This window comes from Castor canadensis, chromosome 1 (genome assembly GCF_047511655.1).
Source record: "Castor canadensis chromosome 1, mCasCan1.hap1v2, whole genome shotgun sequence".
Lineage (NCBI taxonomy): Eukaryota > Metazoa > Chordata > Mammalia > Rodentia > Castoridae > Castor > Castor canadensis.
The window spans coordinates 99,004,531-99,017,241 of NC_133386.1; positions in this window are offsets into that span (position 1 = coordinate 99,004,531).

The window sequence follows — 12,711 nt, forward strand, 5'->3', positions numbered from 1 at the left end:
GAGAACCTATGATTTTTGGTCTTCTGAGCCTGGGCAACGTCGCTCAGGATGATTTTCTCCACTTCCATCCATTTACTTGCAAATGATAAGATTCCATTCTTCATGGCTGAGTAAAATTCCATTGTGTATAAATACCACATTTTCTTGATCCATTTGTCAGTAGTGGGCATCTTTGTTGTTTCTATAACTTGGATATTGTGATAGCACTGCAATAAACAGGGGTGTGCAGGTGCTTTTGGAGTAACTTGTGTTGCATTCCATTGGGTATATCCCTAGGAGGGGGATTGCTGGACCATATGGCAGATCTATGTTTAGATTTTTAAGAAGCCTCCAAATTGTTTTCCAGAGTGGTTGTATCAGTTTGTATTCCCACCAGCAGTGTATGAGGGCTCCTTTTTCCTCACATCCTCTCAATCACCTGGTGGTGTTTTTGATGATGGCTATTCTAACAGGAGCAAGGTGGAATCAGTGTGGTTTTGAATTGCATTTCCTTTATGGCTAAAAATAGTGAGGTTTTTTTAATGTGTTTTTTGGCCATTTGAATTTCTTCTTTTGAGAAGGTTATGCTAGTTCAGTTGTCCATTTCTTAAGTGGTTCATTGATTTTGGCAGAGTTTATTTTCTTAAGTTCCCTGTATATTCTGTTTATCAGTCCTTTGTCTGATGTATAGCTGGCAAATATTTTCTCCCACTCTGTGGGTGGTCTCTCCAGTTTAGAGACTGTTTCTTTTGTTGTACAGAAGCTTTTTGATTTTATGAAGTCCCATTTGTCCACTCTTTCTCTTAGTTGCTGGGATGCTGGGGTTCTATTGAGTAAGTCCTTGCCTATACCTATTAGTTCCATAGTGTTTCCTGCTCCTTCCTGTATTAACTTCAGAGTTTTGGGTCTGATAATAAAGTCCTTGATCCATTTTGACTTGATACTTGTACAGGGTGGTAGACATGGTTTTAGTTTCAGTTTCTTGCAAATGGATAACCACTTTTCCCAGCAACATTTGTTAAAGAGGCTGTCTTTTCTCCATTGTATATTTTTGGCACCTTTGTCAAAAATAAGTTGGGTATATTTGTGTGGATTCATATCCGGGTCCTCTATTCTGTTCCACTAGTCATGAGGTCTGTTTTTGTGCCAGTACCATGTTGTTTTTATTGCTATTGCTTTGTAATATATTTTGAAGTCAGGTGTTGTGATACCTCCAGCATTGCTCTTTTTGCTGGGCTTTGCCTTGGCTATTCATGGTCTCTTGCATTTCCAAGTGAACTTTACGGTAGATTTTTCATCTCTGTCATGAAAGTTATTGGGATTTTGATGGGAATTGCATTAAACATGTAGATTGCTTTTGGTAATATAGCCATTTTTACTATGTTGATTGTACAAATTCATGAGCATGGGATATCTTTCCTGCTTTTGTAGTCTTCCTCTATCTCTTTCTTCAGAGGTTTCTACTTCTCCTTGTATAGGTCATTCACATCCTTTGTTAAATTTACTCCTTGGTATTTGATTGTTTTTGAGGTTATTCTAAATGGGAATTATTTCCATATATTCCTTCTCAGTTTGTTCATTGTTGGTATATAGAAAATCTAATGATTTTTGTAATTAGATTTTGTACCCTGTCACCTTGCTGTAGTTATTTATGGTGTCTAAAATTTTTGGGGGAGAGTTTTTTGGGTCTTTAAGGTATAGAATTGTGTTGTCTGCAAATGGGCACATTTTGACAATTTCTTTACTTATATTCCTTTTATTTCTTCTAATTGTCTAATTGCTCTGGCTAGGTATTTCAGTACTATGTTGAATAGGAGTGGGGATAGTGGGCACACTTATCTTGTTCTTGATTTTAGGGGTAATGGTTTCAGTTTTTCACCGTTAAGTCTGATGTTCACTGTAGGTTTTTCATATAGAGCCTTTACAATGTTGAGGTACATTCCTTCTATTCCTAGTTTTCTTAGAGCTTTTATCATGAAGTGATGTTGGATCTTGTCAAAGGCTTTTTCTGCATCTATTGAGATGATCAAGTGGTTTTTGTCTTTGCTTCTATTGATGTGCTGTATTACATTTATAGATTTGTGTATGTTGAACCACCCCTGCATCCCTGGAATGAAGCCGACTTGGTCATGGTGGATGATCTTTCTGGTGTGTTGTTGGATTCAGTTTGCCATTATTTTACTGAGGATTTTTGCATTGATATTCTTTAAGGAAATAGTTTTTTGTACTCTTAAATATAGGATCATGTCATCTGCAAATAGGGATTGTTTGACTTCTTCCTTCACTATTTGAAGCCTTTTATTTCTTGTTGTTGTCTTATTGCTCTGGATAGGAATTCCAAAACCATACTGAATTGTAGTAGAGAAAATGGCAGCCCTGTTTTTGCTCATGAATTTAACAGGAATTGTTTCAGTTGTTCTCCATTTAGTATGATGTCAGCTCTATGTTTGTCATCTATAACCTTTATTATGTTAAGGAACATTCCTTCTATTCCTAGTTTCTTCAGAGCTTTTATCATGAAAATGTGTTGGATTTTGTGAAAGACTTTTTCTGTGTCTATGGTGAAGATCATGTGTTTTTGTCCTTGCTTCTGTTTATATGCTGTGTTACATTTATGAATTTACATACATTTAACCATCCTTGCATCCCTGGGATAAAACCCACTTGGTCATGTTGTATAATCTTTTTGACGTGTTGTTGAGCTCTGTTTCCCAGTATTTTATTGAGAATCTTTGCATGTATATTCATTAAAGATATTGTTCTATAATTCTATCTTCTGTTTATGCCTTTATTGGGTTTTGGAATGAATGTAATGTTGGCTTCATAGACTGAGTTCAGTAATATTCCTTCCCTTTCTATTTCCTGGAACTTTGAGGAGTATTGGTGTTAGTTCTTCTTTAAAGGTTTGGGGAAATTTGGCCATGATTTCCTCCTATCCTCTGCTTTTCTTTGCAGAGAGACTCATTATTACTGCTTCAGTTTCATTGCATGAAATAGGACTATTTAGGTGTTTAATATCTTCTTGGTTCAATTTTGAATGGCTGTATGCATCTAGGAATTTACCGATTTCATCTAGATTTTCCACTTTACTTGAATACAAATTTTCAAAGTACTCTCTAATGACTCACTGTATCTCATTGGTATTTGTGGTTATGTCCATTTTTTCATTCTGATTTTATTAATTTGTATCTTCTCCATTTTGTCATATTGGCTAAGGGTTTGTTAATCTTGTTAATCTTTTCAAAGAACAATCTTTTTGTTTAATTGATTCTTTGTATAGTTTTTTTAGTTTTGATCTCATTGATCTTGGTTCTGATCTTTATTATTACTCTCCAGCTGCTTGTTTAGGGTATGGTGTGTTCTTGTTTTCCTATGAGCTTATGTTGCAGTGTTAGGCATTTTTTTGACAGGTCTCTGTTTTTTTAATGTAGGAACTTATACATATAAACTTTCCCCTGATCATGGCCTTTGCTGTGTCCCACAGGTTCTGGTATGTTGTATTTTCATTTTCATTGGATTCTAGGAACTTTTTGATCTTACCTTAATTCTTCAGTCATCCCCTCTTTTTTTTTTTAACAGTGTGCTGTTCAGTCTCCATGTGTTTGAATGTTTTCTGTTGTTTCTTTTGTTGTTGAAGGATAGCTTTATTCCATTGTGATCCATTCTGATGGAGGGAGTTGTTTTGATTTTCTTGAATTTGTTGAGCCTTCCTTTATTTTCTCAAATATGATCTGTTTTGGAGAAAATTCCATGAGCTGCAGAAAAAAGTGTGCATTTCCTGGCTGTTGGATGAAATGCTCTGTAGATATCAACCATGTCTATTTGGTCTAATGTGTGAAGTAGCTCTGAAGTTTCTTTATTGATCTTTTGTTGGATAATCTATCTATTAGTGACCATGGGATATTTAGGTCTTCCACTATAACTGTGTCAGGTTCTATTAGTGCTCTTAGGGCCATTAGAATTTTTTTTAATGCAGATGGATGCCTCTATGTTTTGTGCATAAATGCAAATGATTGATATTTCCTCTTGATGAATTATTTCTTTAATTAATATGGAATGACCTTCATTGTCTCTTCTGATTGATTTTAATCTGGAGTCCACTTTTTCAGATATGAGTATAGCTACTCCTTCCTGTCTATGGGGTCTATTTGCTTAGAAAACATTTTTCCACTGTTTGACTCTAAGCTAGTGTCTATTTTTTTTTTTTTTAGTAAGATGAATCTCTTGTAAGCAACATGTGATTGGGTTTTGTTTTATACCCCAGTTTTCTATTCTATGTCTTTTGATTGTGGCATTGAGGCCACTTACATTCAGTGTTATTATTGAGAGGTGGCTGTTGTTTTCAGTCATTTTTATTCCCCTGTTGTTTAGTTTTACCCATTCCTTGTTTACTGTTCTGCTTGCTCAAAAGAGTTATTCTTTCTTGAGTCTTTCTGTCTCATTCTAGTTTCTTCTTCTATATGTAAAAGTCCTTTAAGTATCTTCTGTACTGCTGGCTTGGTAGTCATGAATTTCTTTAGTTTTTCCTTGTAAGGAAAGATTTAATTTCTCCTTCAATTAAGAAGGATAGTTTTCCTGAATGGATTAGTATAAATTGATAGCTGCTTTCTTTCAGGCCCTGAATTATATCTCTCCATGTCCATCTTCATTTAGAGCATGAGTTGAGAAATACGCTGCTATTCTAATGGGTTTGCCTTTATATGTAACCTGTCTTTTCTCTTTTGCAACTTTCACAATTCTTTCTTTTTTCTGTGTGATGAGTGTTTTGATCATGATGTGTCTGTGGGTGTTTTCCTTTTGTCCTGATGATTTGGTGTTCTTTAACTTTCTGGCAACTGGGTGACTCTCTCTTTCTCAAGGTTAGGGAAATTTTCAGTTATTATTCTATTGAATAGTTTATCAATGCCTTTAGTTTGTATCTCTTCTCCTTCTGCACCCTGATTCATAGGTTTGGTTTTTTCATGTTATCCCATATATCTTTCATGTTCCATTTGTATTTTCTTAACATTTTTCTTTCATGATCTTTTACTGTTTAGTCTAATTCCTATACTTTCTCTTCCATTCCTGATACTGTTTTCCACTTGAACTCTACTCTGTTCACCAGGCTTTTGATTGAAATTTTTATTTGGAATATTGAATTATTTACTTGGGATTGCTTATTTTTCAGGGTTTCCATATCTTTATTGATTTTTCTCCTTCATATCCTGTATAGTGTTCTTAATTTCACTAATCTCTTTGTTCATATTCTCTTGAGGTCATTTAATTGTTTGTCCTCTTTGAGGTCAAATACTAGCTTTTGTGTCCCTTCTTTGAGGTCAATAATCATTTGTACTATTGTTTTTTGGAATTCATTATTTGGTATCTCTTCCTCTGTGCAGGTGTTTAGATCCTTAGTGGTGAAATTGTTTTTTAAGGAAAAGTGGTAGTCTTGCTGTTTCATTTTGCATTGAGATTTACACATCTGTAGCTTTCTTTGTTTAGGATTTTAATCCCTTGAGCTCCTATAGTTAGGGTTTTGAGTTTTTTTCTCCTGGAGCTTTAGCAGTTTTCCTCAGAGAATGGTATGCTGGAGATGTTACCCCTTGCAGGATTCTTTTTGTGGTGCAGATTATCTCTTTTATCCCCTCAGTGAGGGAACCAGAGTTCCTGCTCTTTGATGGGATACAGGGACTCTCCTGCTGTTACTGTGGGGAGTACTGGGTCTCTGTGTACAATGAAAGGCAGGCCTCCTAGCCACTGTAGAGTAGTGGATTGCAACTCCATGGAGGAGTTACAATTCCATGTTTTGGAGGGAGAGACAGGACTTTTTTGCTGCAAAGCACAGTGTGAAGGACTGGAATACTCTACTGTGCACCTTGGAGAAGCAAGCCTCTGTAACCGTCCACAGAATAGCTGCCACAGAATAGTTGGTTGCAGCTTTCCTCTCCTCAGTGGGGAATCTGGTGTTCCTGCTCTTTAATATGGGAGTGAGGGTTTTCCCACTGTCAGGCACTGTTGGGAGTGCTGGCTTTTGTGTATCTTGGGAGATTAGCCTCCTAGCAAATGCAGAGCAGTGGATTGCAACTCAGTGGAAGACCTAAGGTTCTAGCTCTTAGAAAGTAGAGACTGGATTCACCTATAAGCAGGCAAAGTGGGAATTGCTATGCTTCTGTGCACTTTGGAGATGCATGCCTTTGTTGCTATCCACAGAGTAGCACCTTACAACTTTCCTCCCCTCGGTGGGAAACCTGTCATTCTCACTCTTTGATTGAGGGTGGGGGGTTCTCCAGCTGTCAGGCTCAGTGGGTAGTTCTGGGCCTTGGGTACCTCAGTAGGCAGGCATTCTGTTGCCACTCACTAAGTAGTACATTACAGGTTTCCTCCCCACAGTGGGGAATCTGGCATTTTTCTCTTCAGTGCAGAAGCTGGTCAGACACTGTAGGAAGTGCTGGGCATTTTTGTGCCTTAGGTAAGCTGGTCTCCTGGTACCCACAGAATGGCATATTATCACTCAGTGGAGGAGCTGGGTTCCCGCTGTTTGACAGGGCAGCTGGGGCTCTCCAATGGGATGTTTTAGTTGTTAGCACTGGTCCTCCATGCTCTGTGGGGATGGAAGCCACCTGGCCAAGCAGAAGGGCAAACAGTAGAGCCTGGGATTAACACACTGATAATTTTTTAAAGAATTTTATGTAGCTGAAATCCACTGTATTAATACATACTAATTTCAGTACTAATAAATGTGCTTAAAATTCTCTTAACTCTTACTTAATCCAGTGTTTATATCAATGGCTACTATATATAGTTAGAGTTCAATTGCAGATTTTGATACAAGACATTCATTCAACTCTTGATATCCTGTATATTTATTAATTCAAAAGGACCTTGACAGATGAACAACTTTGATGCTCCAAAATTAGGTGCACTTTTTTCCTTTCTTCCTTCCTTCACCCATACCTCCCAACCTTCCCTCCACTATTGCTCCCTCCTCCTTCTCACATTTCTCCCTTCTTCCTTCCTTCCTCCTTCCCTTCCTCCCCTCACCTCTTACAAATATTATCATGGAGTAAGTGACTTCTTTGATATTATGATTTTTTTTCAATTTATGACACAAATTTTTCAGAATAGGAAAATTTTCTGAAAATAATTCTGATATCTCTTATGCTTTTTTCATAAATTATTGCTTGTGTAAATAATAATGCCATTCAAGATTTGGAGATCTACTTTGATGACAAATTGACTAATATTCTCTTTCTAAATACATAATTTGCAGTTTATTTTCACTTAACTAATTTATAAAAAATCCATGCATTTACTCACTATCTATAGGGTTTATTATGATGGCTAACACCTTACATGTATAATACCTATGTGCAAAATACCTTAGGTGGAAAAACTGTTCCTCTATTTTGACTGTTAGTATTTCCTATTTTTAGGAGCAGAATTAGCCCAATATGATGAAAGTAGTTTTTGGTGAAGTGGTATTTGAAGGACTTGACACATACATGATTATTGATGCTATGAACATGTCAGAATGTTTTAATTTTTTTGAATTCTGTTTAACTTTTTCACATCATTCAAATATTTAGATAGTTTTTAAAAATATATTTCAGCAAGCAAGAATACAAAAATTAAATTAAAAAGTAAAACTAAAAACAAAACTAAAATCAAACACAGAAAACCAAAACCAAAATCATATATTTAACATAAAAAGTACTTTGTTGAATGCTCTGGAAATTACAAGAATCACATTTTGCTAAGAACATTCCATTAAAAAATAATTTTAAGCATATGGAAAATGATATCATCTCTAAAAAATTACAATAGAGAAATAGTAAGGAATTTTGCTCAAGAATTTGCTCTGTTGTGTGTAAACAGACTGTTTGAAATGTAACCAAAGGATTCTTAGATCTTACTTCAAACAATGCAGACAATTTTGCATTAATATGTATGAACTTGTTCCAAAATATAGTAAAACCAATATTTCCCAACAATGTATAGTTTATTAATCCAGTCATAAGCTTAAAAATACCAGCTTTTATTGGTTCAATGGATTATTTGCTTTGGAGATGCAAAGAATAAAGTTGAAAAAGTGTGCAATATATTTTAGAAAATTTTATTGACATCAAGAGCATAACCACTGAGATTTATTCAGTGACACTTGCAAAAACAACTTAATGTCCTTGATGATTGCAAATGGAAATGACTGCTGTATTTGTGAAGAAAGTAAGAGTTTATGTTTCTTTTAATGCTTACTTTTTAATTGTCTCTGGAATGATTTGTTCTTATGAATGAGTGCCATGAACACTGTATACATTGAAGAATGGAGGAATACCTGTTTGTAGATTTGGGTATAAAAAAACATACTGAAGAAATACACCTAAAGATAGCATTGGGAAAGAGAATAATGGTGGAGCTTTATTTTTTGTTCTTCTATCTTTTTTTCCTTTCAGATATTGTCTTTCCTTCTTTAGTCAGAGGTTCTTTTTGCTGAAGAATCTTTTCTATGTAATGTTCTTCATAATAGCAGCTAGTTGCAGATGGGCGCAGGTTCATGCAGGGTAATCAAAGGTTTCAGTATAGTATTTCTTCTGGAACTATCTAGAAATAAAACTTATTTCTACTTAGATTGCTCAGCTGCTGCCCTGTCCCTCTGGTGGCTATTTTGTTCCAAAAGAGATCGCATGTGAGAGAGAAGGGACATCTCCAAGGATATGACTGAAGCCCCTTCAAGGCCTCTGTGCTTGAGCCCTTCAGTTGTGTTTCATTGGTTTGAAGTGTTAGGTGGTTTTCTCTGGCTTCAGATAATTGTGACAAGAAGGATTTTTTTTCCTTCTTTAGAGACTGCTCTGTTTTTGGTAGTTCTGCCTTCAATTGCTTTTGAGAATATTTAACTTTCTTCTCTTACAGTTCTTTTTCTAGAAGAAGTATTTCATCTGTAAGTTGAGTTTGAGCTCTCTAGCTTTCCATATGTAGCCTTAAAAGTCTCTACTTCTGTTGAGACCTTCTCAGAACTGGCCTCCTTCAAAGATGACTGTAAGCACTCAAGCTCTTTTTGAGTGATGCTTACTTTTTCAAGTGTTTTACCTTTTATTCCATCTGTTTAGAAAGGTTTGTAAGAAGTATTTTTCTCTTATGGCACAAAACTACAAAAAGAGCAGAAGAGCCATGAATCACAACCATATCCACACATATCTCCAGTACCCATGGAAATGTACTGGGATTTGGGCATGTTCTCAAATTTTCAGGGTCTGCTGCCACAAGACTGTAGAATTGGCCACTATCAGTCTCAAATACCACAGAGTGGCAGCCTGGGCTTCCTCCATAGTGGCAAGGCAGCTGTTGCTGTTGCCAAAGCCTGTCTGGGCCACAAAGGACAACAGAGAACTCTAGAACCTAAACACTTGCATGGCAACAGGGATAGAAAACTTTTCAGCTGACTGCAGGAGAAAGGGCAAATGATTCCAAGTTCACAGGCCTCAGCACTCAGGAGCCAAGCCTTGGCCACTGTCTCATCTTTACATCCATGGCAGCACAGATCACAGCCTGCCCCACACATGCTTCTAATTCTCCCTCTTCATGGCACCCAAACTCTCTGTTAGGTTTCAGCCAGACCAGGTGGGGAGAGACCTCAATATCTCATATAAAACTGCAAAGATTTTCCAGAGTTCCTGAAATTTACCCAGGAACACTCATAGAGTCCAAACTGAGAATCATTCATCAATAAGGTACAAAATACTTTAAGGGACTCATATTCAGGTTAGCATTCAAACTGTGTTTAGCAGTTCACTGTATGTGTACAATAATTAGAGGGTTGCAATAAACAGAAAGAAACCCATGCTTTTGAAGTGTCTGGAATGATAAATATTCCCCACAATTTGAATGAATTAATTTGTAATTATTGTAGTAAATATTTTGTATAAAACTTTGGATATTGAAATATAGAGAGAGAGTTTTAGAAAAGCTAGATTTTGTCTAATGCCACTTTTCAGTAATCCTTCTCTAATTCAGTTAATTCAACATTTAGTTAGTACTTCCTTTATGCAAAAAATGTACATAGTGTGGTGTCACAAAATAAATAATTCTCACATATTTTCATAAAGTTTTTACCAAGAATGTAGGCCTATTGTTAAATATAAAAAAACATATATTGCTCATGAAACAGTTCTGGGGTCAACCACAGAGCCAAAAGTAAGGATTTTTTTTTTTTTTTTTTTTTGCCAGGAAGAAGCTTATCAAGTTAGAAAGCATTAGCCAGTGAGATTATGGTGAGGTTTTAAACTAATTTTTTAATATACAGGCTGAAAATTATAATATACAGCCCTTGTGAACATTTTCTCTGGCATTTGTTTATGTTGTTTTCAAGACCCTGATTTTCATTTCATTTAACACTTAAGTATTTTTTTTGTTATTTTGCTGGGAGTACATTGCGATATTTACAAAAATTCTCACAATACATCATGGTTGAATTCACCACTTCCATCATTCTCCTTTATCCCCCCTCTTCCTAATTTATTACATAGTTTCAACAGGCATCATTTTCCATTAATATACATGTATACAAAATATTTGTACCATATTTGCCCTCCTACAACCTCTCCCCATATCCTTCTCACTCTCACTGGAATCATACCCATCCAGAACTTGTTCTTCCCTCCTGATCTATGTTTTTTGTAAAGAAAAAAAAAAAAAACAAGACATTTTTGGTTTATGATAACTATACCTTGGTTTCCTTGTGACATTTTCATATATATATATATGTATTATAACTTGACCTTTTTATGGTGATTAAAATAGGTTTAAAAATTCGATATTCATTCTTGTATAAAAAGTACATCAACCATATCCCCTTCATAACTTCCTTCTTTTACTCTCCCTTTCTCCTATGTGACCTCCCCATAGTGTAACCTGTTTTTCATGGTGTTACTTGTATTCATTTTAGGTCCACATTACTCACATAAGGAAAAACATTTGGTCTTTGGATTTCTGAACCTGGCTAACTTCACTTAAGATAATGTTCTCCAATTCCATCCAATTACCTGCAAAACACAATGTTTCATTCCACTTTATGGCTGAATAAAATTCCATTATATATAAGTACCACATTTTCTTAATCCATTCATCAGTGGTATCTCATCTTGGCTGTTTCTATAGCTTAGCTATTGGGAATAATGCTATAATAAACATGGAAACCTCACCTTTGAAATCTATACAAGTCAGGAAAAGCATTCATGAAAGATAAATTTGGAAATTTAAAGGAATTATGAAATTAATTAAATTACAAAGTGAACAAAAGATTAGAGTCTGTTTAATATAAAAGATGTAGTGTTGGGAAATAATGGATTCTCAATTTCTGAAAATTTGAAAATAGGTATTTATTGCAGAGTTGTCTAAAATTAAACATCAAATAGATGTAAATATTTATTGGATAAATTCTATGGTAAAAGTGGAAATGCATTCTAATTTTCTTTTAGTCAATGCAAAAAAATAGGGAATAGAAATGAAACCTTATATCATTTATATAATATGAAAATAATAATGGTAATAGCAATAATAAAGTGGATCTGTTTGGGGTAAAGGAAAAACACTCTCTACAAAAACCTGAAATGTTGCTGCAGCCATCATGAGGTAATCACTAAGGCACAGCCCCTGTCCCATATAGGAATGTAGACACAGGGCACTGAGTGCCTCATCCTGAAATCTAAAAGGGTATGATTTTCACAGCAAACTGGTCATTCACTCTCTAAGGAATAATCAGATTGAAATGCAAGTAGTAGTTCAGAGGAAGATGCTTGTGGAATGCAGACTTAATTTAAATGATAAATTAGGAATATGAACAATATATCATGTAAGAACTATTGTCAATCTGATAATACATGACATGTTAAAGAGTGATTTATATGTGGTTGGGAAAAAGAATTGGTAGTTATCCTGCACAGAAATCTCAAATTTCAGCTATTACACTGATTGAATTATGATTTTGTCACTGTACATTACTATAAAAATTCTTCCCCTTTTTCCAATGAAAGCACCAATACAACTTGTCCTCTCTACTGTCTGTTTTCAGCTGAATGATTGCAATGCAGATTAATTGTCTAGGAAAGATAAAGGGGAAAAAAGGCATCAAAATGATCTTGGTTTTCTCATGATCTATACTTTATATTTGAAAGTAATTACTCTTCAAAAACTTAAAATCTTAAACAGTGGTAATTTATTACTACATAGTAACAATTATACAACACAAGGAAAAATCTGCCATATTTTGTTCTCCTTATAATTTATTAGTATTTTAAAAACTTAACTCTGGGTCTTTTTGCTAAAATTGATACCAAGATTTTTTTAACACTTACATTATCTATCAAATTTAATCACAGCAATTGATGAAATGATGAAAAAAATGAGGTATTGTAATTTCTTTCTAAGAAATAAAATTCACACTAAAATTCTAATAATCACTTAATTGATAATCATTCCAACTTTTTTTCAATCACTTTTGCAATGGTGTACTATTATATTGATGTTATCTTAGGAAATACCCTTAATTAAATATTTTATTCTAAAACTAAGGGAATCAGAGGTAATTTTTCAAAATATTAAATTGACCTAAGGGATAAATCAAAGTCTTAATCTTCTTAAGAATGACTTCTTAAGAAGACACGTGGGAAAGAGGGTGGGGCACACTGAGCGCCAAAGATTGGGGGAAGGGAATCATTCCCGGGACTGTAAATAAACAAGCCGGGTGGGCAGGAGAGTCTC